We start from the raw sequence: 12,851 nt of genomic DNA, 5'->3' as shown, positions 1-12,851 counted from the left end.
GCTTCCCTTGCAGCTAGGTGTACCTTGTCACTTAGTTCTGGGCAACGAGACGTAAGTTAAAGTACAGCTCCCGGGAACTTCTCCCCAAAGACAGCTGACACACTCTGCCTGCTTCTTCCTGCATTCGTTCCTTCTTTCTGCTGCCTAGAATGTAGACATAATGACTATTGCACTAATTGCCATAATGGACCATGAAGAGAGGGGCCGTAGGCTTGGGATAGTAGAACAGTGAGCTGTAACGAGCCTGGGCCCCTGAGAATTCTGTGGAGCAGAACCACATATGTGCCCTGGGTGTTTATCTTCTGATTTTTACATAAGAGAAAAACAAATATCCACCCCGGTTAAGTTACCTTGTTTGGGGATTTTGACTTTTACACAAGAGAGAAATAAACATCTACCTCAATAATTAAGCTACCTGGTTTCGGGATTTTATTATTTGTACCTGAACCCAATGCTAATGGACACAGTCTAGGACCAATGAACATCACACTGTGGTATAGAATTACACTTAATCTTTTTAAGCCTTAATATCCTCATCTATAAAATACAAATACCAACATCAACTTTTGAGTCATCTGAATGTTGAAATAAAACCTATCATATGAAAGAAGTTGGTAGGGGTACTGTTACTGTTGTGTGCCATCAAGTTGATTCCGACTCATAGTGACCCTACAGGACAGAGTAGAACTGCCCCATGGGGTTTCCTAGGCTGTACTAAAACTACGAAAATATAAAGGGTTATGATCACAAAACTGGAAGGTAAGTTTTAGGTATAACCCTGAAAAGTAAACTCATGTCACAAACATACTTCCAGTGGGTGTGTGTGCTATGGGTAAGTGGCTAGTTATAAATGAGAATAAACTGAAAAATCCATTCCACTTAGTATCTTAAGAATATAATATATAACAACCCACTCTTATCACCACAAACTTAGTTTTCTATCATACCTTTATATCAAAGCTCTCAAAGATCTTTATCTCTTTACTTTACATTATAGAAAATATCCAGGTGTTATTATTACTTACTATATTTTCAATAAGCTGACTTTAATCAAAGTGAATACTTAACCATTTTGATTTCTGGATAACACTGGAGAAACTTTGCCAGAATGATCGTTTTGTTAAACATGGCTTTCTGTTTTAAAACTGCACTTCATTTTTAAGTATTTTTGGAGGGTTCAGTAGAGACAGAAAGGCAAAGTCCACCTTAGGTCTGAAGCTGGCAGAAAGATGAAAACTAAGGAGTTGGGTGGGGTGGGAACAGCCAGGACAGAGGCTGTAATGAGCTCAAGAGAGGAGAGTGGTTCAGAAAGGGTGACAGAAGCCACAGAGGAAGCAGCAGCAGCTTTGTCCATCAGCATTGGGGCCTGGGGGCCACTAAGAGAAGCAACCGGAGAAGAGCAGCTGGGGGACTGAGAACTTGAACTATGCTGTTGTTGTTGAGTGCCATCAAGTCAATTCCGACTCATGGCGACCCCATGTGACAAAGCAGAACTGCCCCATAGGGTTTCTTAGGCTGTAATCTTTATGGGAGCAGATCACCAGGTCTTCCTCCTATGGAGCCACGGGCTGAGTTTGAACTGTCAACCTTTTGGTTAGCAGTTGTGTGCTTAACCACTGCACCACCAGTGTGCCTTGGAAAGATGATAGACAATTTAAAGCCCAATTGAGATACTTATAGCTCTGAGTGTCCCCAGGAAAGAATCTGGCTGAAGCTTGCCAGGGCTTCCCATAGGTTCAGCCCAAGTTTTCGTCTACATTTCACCAGGACTTCCCATCTGGCAGGAGTCCCTGGTTGTTGCAAACAGTTAACAAATGGTTAACATGCTTGACTATTAACCTAAAAGTTGGGGGTTCAAGTCCATCCAGAGGTACCTTGGAAGAAAGACCTGGAGATCTGCTTCCAAAAAATCAGCCATTGAAAACCCTATGGAGCACAATTCTACCCTGACACACATGGGCCCGCAGTGAGTCAGGGTCACCTTAACAGCAACTGGAAGGTCCCAACTGGCTGGAGAGCCTCAGGGTTCAAGCCACTGCATTGACTGCAGTGACACACACTGACTTTTCAGGCTCAGACTTTCTAATTAAGGCAATACTGATCAGGCTGTGAAGCCATTCTCTCATTCAGCCTTGCTAGGGAAAGGACCCTAAACATCCACTTGATGGCAGCAAACAACATTTGAAACACATGGACTCCAAAATAAACAACCTGCTTCTAGGAAAAACATCAGAAACCTTGCAAATGTGAGAGTGACCATTCAGTTATTTAACATTTGACTTCTGAGAAAGGGCACTCCATGCGAAAACCAAGGGTCATAATTTTAAAACTATATTTTCTGGAAAAAGGGGTATTAGTAAAGAGGATAAAACCCAAATATCCCATTTGATTTCCCACATCCCTGATCCTCCTTCACTGGATGTGGTGCTGGATACTGATCTCCTGGGATCCAAGGTGCCCTGACATCCCTGCGTCCCAACCACTAGAGACTGAGAAAGCGTTCCCAAGGACAGACCCAGCAGGCAAGATGCCCTGACATCCCTGCATCCCAACCACTGGAGACTGAGAAGGCGTTCCCAAGGACAGACCCAGCAGGGCAAGGGAGGACCCTCTCCCCTGGGGGGTAACTTGAGGATGGGAGTCTTCAGGGGGATGACCAAGACCTCCACTCCCAGGGGATACAATCTATGAAGATCTGGACAACATCTGCCTCTCCACAGGACTCTACTCTGGGACCACGAAAGGCTTCACCCCAAACTACACCCCAGTACACACTTGGATATTACGCATTTCTTCTCAGTTGAGAAAGAGAGAGAAGAGAGAACAGAGAGAGAGCAGAGAGAGCGAGAAAGACAGAGAAAGAGGAGAGAGGTAGGGAGAGAGAAAAGAAAGAGAGATAAAAAAGAGAGGGAGACAGGCAGGGAGAGGAAAAGATAAAGGGAGGGAGAGAGAAAAGAGAAAGATAGAGAGAGAACAGAGAAAAGAGAGATGGTTAGAAAGAGAGAGAGAGGGAGACAGAGAAGAGAGAAAAGAGAGGTACATGGGGGGGGACAGCGAGGGAGCAAGAAAAGAGAGACAGAAAAAAGGGATATGCGGGGTGGGTGCAGAGAGAGAGAAGAGAGGGAGGGAGAGAGAGGAATGAGAGTGTTAGGGAGAGAGGGTGGGGTGGGGGAGAGAGAGAGAAGAGAGGGAGGGAGAGAGAGGAATGAGAGTGATAGGGAGAGAGGGCAGGGTGGGGGAGAGAGAGAGAAGAGAGGGAGGGAGAGAGAGGAATGAGAGTGATAGGGAGAGAGGACGGGGTGGGGGAGAGAGAGAGAAGAGAGGGAGGGAGAGAGGGTGGGGTGGGGGAGAGAGAGAGAAGAGCCGGAGGGAGAGGGAGGAATGAGAGTGATAGGGAGAGAGGGCGGGGTGGGGGAGAGAGAGAGAAGAGAGGGAGGGAGAGAGGGTGGGGTGGGGGAGAGAGAGAGAAGAGCCGGAGGGAGAGGGAGGAATGAGAGTGATAGGGAGAGAGGGCGGGGTGGGGGAGAGAGAGAAGAGCCGGAGGGAGAGGGAGAAATACTGACTTCGCTTCCTCTTTGTAAGGCAACACTAGCTACGCTGAGATTAATTCACCATCATCCTTTATTTTAGTTCTCGGAATAAATCCCAAGGTTACTTCCCATACAGATGAGCTTGGAACAAATGCAAAATCTTGTCAAAATTACTGGTCCAGACTTTTTAGGATATATTCCCAAGAAATAACACTAAAAGAAAGATTAATTTGCAAGCAGTACACTCCTTGTTGCGTAACTACAAAAATTTGTGAAAACCCAAATGCTTGCTGCATAGGAATGGCTTACTCTAGTCTATTAGCATGACAGAACGCTTTGTTACTATTAAAATGACAAGTGTGAAAGCTTTTTGATATACAGAAAGAGGACTGGGGAAACAGAGTTTTTCCTTTCTGAGGTCTGCAGGATGGGTAGCAGTTGACAATGATCATGCCATCCATTGGTCCAGGGCACGCCCATTAGGCGAAGTGGGCATTTTTAGGTGTCAGTCATTACAGTCTCTTTCCCTTCCTATATCCTTCTATCTAAACGTTAGTCATCACACAGGGCCCATTTCAGGTATCACCTCCTCCATGGATGCTCTTGGTTGTAAGTTTCCTGTCAGGAGCTGAGTCTTATTCACCATTTTATCTGGCATACATGGCAACTGAGCCACAACTAGCCCATGCAGCAACTTTGTGCAAATTAGAAAAAGGCACCCCTTACTTTAGGTGGCAGCAGCCCAATGGCAGGGCACGGGTTTGGTCAGCTGGCTGCAATGTGGGGTGGGTGCGTTTCAGCCCTCACTCAGAGGGATGCCCTGTTTGTAGGGTGCTCAACCATCGATGGTGACCCTTCCTAGCCTGTGCTTGGAACATACTAAAAAACCCATTGCTGTCAAGTTGATTCTGACTCAGTGACCCTCTAGGACAGAGTAGAACTGCCCCATAGGGTTTCCAAGGAGCAGTTGGTGGATTCAAACTGCTGACCTTTTGGTTGGCAGCCAAGCTCTTAACTGCTGTACCACCAGGGACACACTAGGAGCTCAATAAATGTTTATTGAATGAATGAATGAATAGACTGAGAGTCAGGAGAACTAAGTTCTGCTCCTTGCACTTGTCCCTGCTTAGCTGAGCTCTTTGGACAAGGTTCAGTTTATTCATCTCTAAAAGGCAGTCCACCACCCATCTGTCAGTTTGTCACATTATGCTGGCTTTCATGTTGCTGTGATGCTGGAAGCTATGCCACCTGTCTTTCAAATACCAGCAGGGTCACCCATGGTGAACAGGTTTCAGCAGGCCTCCAGGACTAAGACAGACTAGGAAGGACTTGGCGATCTACCTCGGAAAATTAGCCAATGAAAATCTTTATGGATCACAAGAAGAGTGTCCAGCTTGCTTCCTTTGGACATGTCATCAGGAGGGATCAATTGCTGGAAGAGGCCTTACGTTTGGTGAAGGAGACAGAGACCTTCAGGGAGATGGATTGGCACAATGCAGCAACGATGGATTTGAACAAGCCAGCAATTGTGAGGATGACACAGTGCTGGGCAACGTCTCATTCTGTTGTACATAAGGTCGCCATGAGTCAGAATAGACTTGATGACGGCTGTCTCTATCTATCTGAAGCATCTCTAAAATGTGGACAAGCTATAGTCACTGGGATGTGGCCCTGCTTTAAACGCTGGGTGAGATGGTATCTTCACTGTAGTTTTGATTTGCATTTCTCTAATAGCTAATGATCGTGAACACTTCCTCATGTATCTGTTAGCAGCCTGAATGTCTTCTTTGGTAAAGCGTCTGTTCATATCCTTTGCCCATTTTTTAATCGGACTATTTGTCTTTTTGTTGTTGAGTTTTTGCATATCATGCAGATTTTAGAGATCAGACACTGACTGGAAACGTCATAGCTAAAAACTTTTTCCCAGTCTGAAGGTAATCTTTTTACTCTTCTGGTGAAGTCTTGAATGAGCCTAAGTGTTTGATTTTTAGGAGCTCCCAGTTATCTAGTTTCTTTTCTGGTGTTTGTGCGTTGTTAGTAATATTTTGTATACTGTTTATGTCATGTATTAGGACTTCTAGCATTGTCCCTATCTTTCTTCTATGATCTTTATCATTTTAGACTTTATATTTAGGTCTTTGATTCCAGTTAGTTTTTGTTGGATATGAAAAAATTTAAGAAGGAATTTTTACTTGGGTATAGGCTAGCCCTGCTCTGAAATCTGCGATATCCCCCCTCCGTACCAAAAAAACAAAAACAAAAAACGATTATTGTCAAGTTGACTCTAACTCATGAGAACCCCATGTGTGTCAGAGTAAACTGCTCCATAAGAGATTTCGGTGGCTGATTTTTTGGGAGTAGATTGCAGGACTTTCTTATAAGGAGCCTCTGGGTAGATTTGAACCACTAACCTTTCACTTAATAGCTGAGTATAAGTGTAATAAGTACCCCTAAGTTCTTCTGACTTTTTACAGCTTCTTTCTTTCTCCCATGTTTTAATTCAGGTTTTAGAAATCCCATCTTTCCCCACTTTCAATGGTTCCCATCAAACTCAGCTGATAAGAGGTCTAAATAAGGGCAGGACTGGTGGTAGGGAGAGGACTGACCATCTATACATATGGATTACTTTTTTATTGTGGTAAATATGTACGTAACATGATATTTGCCATCTTAACATTCTACATGGATCATTCTTAAGTCGGGTTTGTAAGCTTGATTCTCTTCTCCCTTCCAAGGGAATACATTGGAAGTCATGACCCCAGAACTTACGGGATTTAAGTCTACAATGGATCCCCATATTCCCCATCTCTCTTCTATCACAAATAGAATCTCTACAGTGGTTCTAGTCGTTGTTATTAGGTGCTGCTGAGTTGATTCCAGCTCATAACAACCCCATGTGACAGAGTAGAACTGCCACATAGGGTTTTCTGGCTGTAATCTTTATGGGAGCAAATCTCCAGGTCTTTCTCCCCTGGAGCTGCTGGGTGGGTGTAAACTGCTAACTGTTGGGTTAGCAGCCAAGTGCTTAACCATTGCGAACCAGGGTTGGGTTGAATGGACTGGGCCACAGTGTTGCCAGGACCTTCCCTTCTCCCCACAGTGGCTTTTTCATTTGGCAGGTAAATATTGGTTCTATTCTTAGAACTAATGCAAAAATCAAGGAAGACTTAAAAACAGACACCCAGTGTGATCCTGGTGCATTTGTTAAGCTTCGGGAAAAATACAGAGAGAAGTGGCATTGGATTTGGCACCCCCAACAGTGGCGGCTAAGGGCAGAACTCTCACCTCCCATGTCAGAAACTAGGGTTTGATTCCCGGCCAATGAGCCTAATGCACAGCCTCTACCTGTCTGTCAGTGGAGACTTGCGTGTTGCTATGATGCTGAACATGTGTCAGCATAGCTTCCAGACTACCATGGACTAGGAAGAAAAGCCTGGAGGGCTACTTCCAAAAATCAGCCAGTAAAAACCCTATGGATCACAATGGTCTGATCTGCAACCAATCACGGGGATGACAAGGGACCAGCCAGCATTTCGCTCCATTGTACATAGGGTTGCCATGAGTCGGGGGCCCACTCAACAGCAGCTAACAACTATACCAACAACAACCACCCAGCTGAGTCAGTGCATACGTGCCCAGATATATTACCTGCTGATGGAGGTGCAGACCTCTCTCTGGGGAGGAATTCATTCTAGCATGGAAGGTATAATCCTCTATTTATAAAGTTCAAAGTGCCACATACTTAATAGCTATGATAGTCACCTTGACTAGGTGCTTTGCCAGCACTATCTTCTCTAATTCCTCATCATCTTCCCACTTTATAAAGGGGAACAAGAGACACAGAGAAGTGAACTTGCTCACTGCACTTCAGCCAGGGTCATTTGACTCCAAAGCCCATGGTGGGAACTGTCAAGGCTTACTACCATCTAAGAGCTCATCCAAACAGAAGAAGCATCTGGTTCACAGCACTTCAGGGGTACAGACTTCGGTATCCTTCAAATGGAAAATCTGGAGACAATATAATAATTTAATGCTTTTCTATCTCTCTTTCTACCACTGTCTGTCAGTTTGTTGTACTGTGGTGGCTAGCAGGTTGCTGTGATGCTGGAAGCTAAGCCACCAATATTCCAAATATCAGCAGAATCACTCATGGTGGAGAGGTTTCGGAAGAGCTTCCAGAATAAAACCAACTAGGAAGAAGGCCTGGTGATCTACTTCTGAAAATTAGTCAGTGAAAAGCCTATGAGTCACAACAGAATATTGTCCAACTCACTTGCTCTGGACATGCAATTGGAAGGGATCAGTAACTGTAGGAGGACATCATGTTGGGAGAAGTAAAGGGAGAGCAATGAGGGATACTCTTGGTGAGATGGATTGGCACAATAGCTACAATGATGAATTGGAACATACCAGCAATCATGAGGATGATGCAAGAGCAGGCAACATTTTGTCCTGTTGTGCATAAGGTAACCACGAGCTGGAGCCAATTTGATGGCAGCTCTCTCTCTCTCTCTCAATTAAGACCAACATACCTTTTTTTTTTTTACCTTGTGAAAGGAAGAAAATGTGGCAAGAAATGTAATTCACATAGGATATTACTGCATAATTTTCTGGATGAACTGTTTGTTACTCATGAGCAATTTTTGATCTCAAGTCTTGGAAGATCCATCCATCATCAAGATCCATCTATCATCAAGACCCATCCATCCTCAAAACCCATCCATCCTCAAGACCCATCCCTCCTCGAGGCCCATCCAGCCTCAAGACCCATTCATCCTCAAGGCCCATCCATCCTCAAGACCTATCCATCATCAAGGCCAATCCATCATCAAGACCCATCCAGCATCAAGACCCATCCAGCATCAAGGCCAATTCATCCTCAAGACCTATCATCCTCAAGACTCATTCATTGTCAAGACCCATCCACTGTCAAGTCTCATCCATTTTCAAGGCCCATCCATCCTCAAAACCCATCCATTGTCAAGACCCACCCATTGTCAAGGCCCATCCACTATCAAGACCCATCTGTTGTCAAGACCCATCTGTTGTCAAGACCCATCCATCATCAAGACCCATCCAGCATCAAAACCCATCCAGCATCAAGGCCAATTCATCCTCAAGACCTATCATCCTCAAGACTCATTCATTGTCAAGACCCATCCACTGTCAAGTCTCATTCATTGTCAAGGCCCATCCATCCTCAAAACCCATCCATCGTCAAGACCCACCCATTGTCAAGGCCCATCCACTATCAAGACCCATCTGTTGTCAAGACCCATCCATCGTCAAGACCCAGCCATCATCAAGGCCAATCTATCACCCACCCATCCTCAAGGCCCATCCATCCTCAAGACCCAATCATTGTCAAGGCCCATTCATCCTCAAGATCCATCCACTGACAAGGGCCATCCATTCTCAAAACCCACCCATCCTGAAAACTCATCCATCCTCAAGACTCATCCATCATCAAGGCCCATCCACTCCCGAGACCCAACCATCATCAAGACCCATCCATCATCAAGACACATTCATTGACAAGAGCCATCCATCCTCAAGACTCATCCATCCTAAAAATTCATCCATCTTCAAGGCCCATCCATCCTCAAGACCCCACCATTGTCAAGACTCAACCATCATCAAGACCCATCCAGCCTTAAGACCCATTCAGCAACAAGGGTCACCCGTCCTCAAAACCCATCCACCCTCAAGACTCATCCATCCTCAAGGCTCATACGTCATCAAGGTCCATCCATCCTCCATACACAACCATCGTCAAGATCCATCCATTCTCAAGAACCATCTATCAACAAGGTCCATCCATTCTCAAGACTCGATCATCAAGACCCATTCATCCTCAAGACCCATCCATCAACAAAGGCCATCCATCCTCAAAATTCATCCACCCTTAAGACCCATCCATTGTCAAGGCTCATTCATCCTCAAGACCCAACTATCATCAAGAACCATTCGTTGTCAAGACCCATCCATCCTCAAGAACCATAAATCATCAAGGTCCATCCATCATGAAGGCCCATTCATCTTCAAGACCCATCTATTGTCAAGGCCCACCCATCTTCAAACCCATCCATCATTAAGGCCCACTCATTCTCAAGACCCCTCCATCCTCAAGGTCCATCCATCCTCAAGACCAAAACATCTTCGAGACCCATCCATCCTCAAGGCCCAGCCATCCTCAAGACCCATCCATCCTCAAGCTCCATTCTCTTAGCCACTGAGGGAAGGAATGTGTTTCTAAGGCTGTGGTTGCCAAACTGTGTACTGAGGCACCCTGGGCCCCCACAAAAAATTCACTGCAGGAAACAGAAATGCTGGCTATCTGTTTGGCATCATGAGAACTCTACCTTGAGGTAGCTCACAGTGTCAAGATTAGATCATACTTTGTTCCTTTTGATGACATCGTATGTTTGTGAAGCTAGGCTTCTGGAAGTTGCTGTGATGAAAAGTACTGAGTGAAAAGTCAACATGGAAGAGGAAATGAGGGTGGTATTGTCAATCTGATTCCAGGGTTTGAGAAGTTGTGCAGGGCTCAGTGGGCACACACATACCATTAATAAGTAATCATGGTTATTCAAGAATGAAATTAAAAATTTTCAATTAATGCACATTATTTTTTCAAATGGCCAATATTTTGTTAGAACATAAACACTTATTAAGGTTTATACCTAATTCCTTAATTGACAGAGCTGTTAGATATTTATTTGGCCTTGAGGTACTATGGAAAAAAAAAATTACTGAGACACTATGAATTGAGAAGTTTTGGGACCTCTACCCTATGTCTAGAACATTATCTGAATCATCCGAAGAGACCAGTTGCTGGAGGAGGACACCATGTTTGCTGAAGTAGAGGGCCAACGAGGGCAATGGGGGACCTAGGTGAGATGGATTGGCACAGTAGCCACAACAATAGACGTGATATGCCAGCAATCGTGAGGATGACACAGGCCCGGGCAACATTTCATTCTGTTGTACATACGGTTGTCATGGTTTGGAGATGATTTGATAGCAACTAACAACAACCACCACTCTGTCTAGGAGCTGCCCCTGCAGTGCCACTAGGGGTCATTTTGGAGGGTCTTCACCTTTAAAAATTGGGCTGGTATGAGACTCCAGAAGGTGCGAGGCCAAGGGCTACCAGCTGTCCCCAACCCCACTTTACCCTGGGAACTGACCTGAAGGTCTGCACAGGCCAACGCAGTTCTTCTGTAGCTTCACTGCGGGGGCGGGGGGGAGGGGGTGGGGAGCAGTTCTAGAACCACATCAAACTCAGTGCAGGGGCCAGGGTGGGTGAGGATGGAGAGGGTGGTTCTTTGCAAACTGAGGAAGGAGAGGCTCTTTTTGTTTGCTTGTTTTTAAATAAGATAGAGTCCCTATCAAGGGGAAAATGAGGAGGAATACCCTTTTACAGAGAACCCTGAATGTGTGTGTGTGTGTGTGCACACGCTGTTGGTGGAAGGACGGCAAGACCTCCTTCGCAAGGACTGAAAACAGCCTCCAGCTTTTAGCGTGGATGCTCTTAGCGTAGGTGAGTGCGCTAGAGGTTTCCTGTCCTGGGAAAGTGGGCGTCCCTCTTCATGTGGTCTTTGAGATCATAAATGGGGACCTAGTTCCCAAGGGGTGGCCACCATTGGTGAAGGAACCAAAGTGGGGACACAAAGGCTTCCATCATGGGCACCCTGAAAATGAGGCCATTCCCTGGGGCTGTTACTGGGATGCCATGTGGGGCTGAGAACCAATAAACAACAGGTTGGAAGGGATGGTGGCAAGTGTGAGAAATGAGACAATGTCCATTAAAACAAACAAAAAAAGGAAGGATGAGATTCTTAAGCAGAGAGTCTGAGGGGAGATAGGGTGGCTTCAGCCTCTCCCTTCCTGGCTGCTGCTCCTCCTTCCAGTGGTGTTGATCTTTGTTCTCCTGGACAGGGGCTTTCCAGGAACCTCCCTCACAAACCCTGCCATCACCTTCCCTGGCAGGCTTCTCTCACCCTATGGCAGCAGCTCTGTGTCAGAACCAGCCAGGTGGAGGAACTCCTGCAACATGGCGGCATCTTCCTGCTCCCACTCACACACAGGGGAGGCTGGGAAGAAGGCATGGTTACTGAGCGCTTTCCACAGGTGCCCACTCTCCTCAGGAGGCAGGAGAGACCACTGCTACCCTACCTCAATGATGAGAGAAGTCTCAGAATTCACAGCGAAGGAAAACATAGTTAAAAAAAAAAAAAGGAAGAACATTTAAAAAGGGGGAGGCGGAGCTATGTTTGGACACCACTACTCAGTCCTCAAGGAGCCTTAGTGGTGCAGTGGTTAGAGCTAGCTGCTAACCAAAAGGTTGGTCATTTGAACCCACCAACCAGTCTGAGAGAAAGATGTGGCAGTCTGCTTCCATAAAGATTACAGCCTTGGAAACCCTATGGGGTAGTTCCATTCTGTCCTATAGAGTTGCTGTTGGTTGGAATCAATTCTATGGCAATGGTTTTTTTTGTCTCAGGCCTCTGCCCCTCCTGGGGGCCCATGTGCCCCAGAGTCTGGCTTTCAGACTTGGCACCTATGTGCATGGCTGGTCTGGAGGAAAAGGAGCCCGGCCACCTATAAGGATGGGTGGGGCTGCTCAAGCCCTTTTACTCACCAAAGAAGCCCACCCCTAGGACCCACCTAGAAGCACCAATAATGGTCACCGTTAAAGAGCAGAATAGCAGTTACCAGGTGCCATGGAGTTGATGCCAACTCATGGCAACCCATGTGTGTCAGAGGAGAACTGTGCTCCATAGGGTTTTCAATGGCTGATTTTTCAGAAGCAGATCACCAGGCCTCTCTTCCAAGGTGCCTCTGGGTAGATTCAAACCATCAACCTTTCAGTCAGCAGCTGAGTGTGTTAACTATTTGCACCACCCAGGGACTCCACAGAGAAGAACAGTGGGCCAATAAAAATGGGCTAGATTTATTTCATCTTTGCTGCCTTTGATTCCTGGGGAAACAATAACAGATCCTCAAGACAGAAAATGGGGTCAGGAAGTTAGAACATGGCAAACAGTTGGTCTGGTCTTTGGCCCAGAGTGAACTAGTCTCCTATGACACCTCCTGGGTCTGGAGGGTCATTTGTCATTAGCAAGGCCTCTTATGGTTCAGGCTGAACTATACCATTTTACTCATATCACCATCCAAAGAGCAGGAGTTTCAATAGGAACCCCAATGACTTTTCTTTTTGTATAAATTTATTTTATTTTTGTTGTTGAGAATATATACAGCGTACCATTCAGTGACATTGATTACATTCTTTGAGCTATGCAACCATTCTCACCCTCC

At 45.7% G+C, this 12,851-nt stretch overlaps 1 protein-coding gene across 8 annotated transcripts in view; it reads right to left on the bottom strand.

Annotated features, from left to right (window-relative positions):
* Nucleotides 1–12,851, bottom strand: part of MTUS2 (microtubule associated scaffold protein 2) — a 763,477-nt gene that overhangs the window by 76,601 nt on the left and 674,025 nt on the right. The gene's annotated exons all lie outside the window — the stretch shown is intronic.

This window comes from Elephas maximus, chromosome 23 (genome assembly GCF_024166365.1).
Source record: "Elephas maximus indicus isolate mEleMax1 chromosome 23, mEleMax1 primary haplotype, whole genome shotgun sequence".
Taxonomy (NCBI): domain Eukaryota; kingdom Metazoa; phylum Chordata; class Mammalia; order Proboscidea; family Elephantidae; genus Elephas; species Elephas maximus.
Note: the sequence above shows the minus strand (reverse complement) of the source record. Positions and strands in the feature narration are given on the sequence as shown.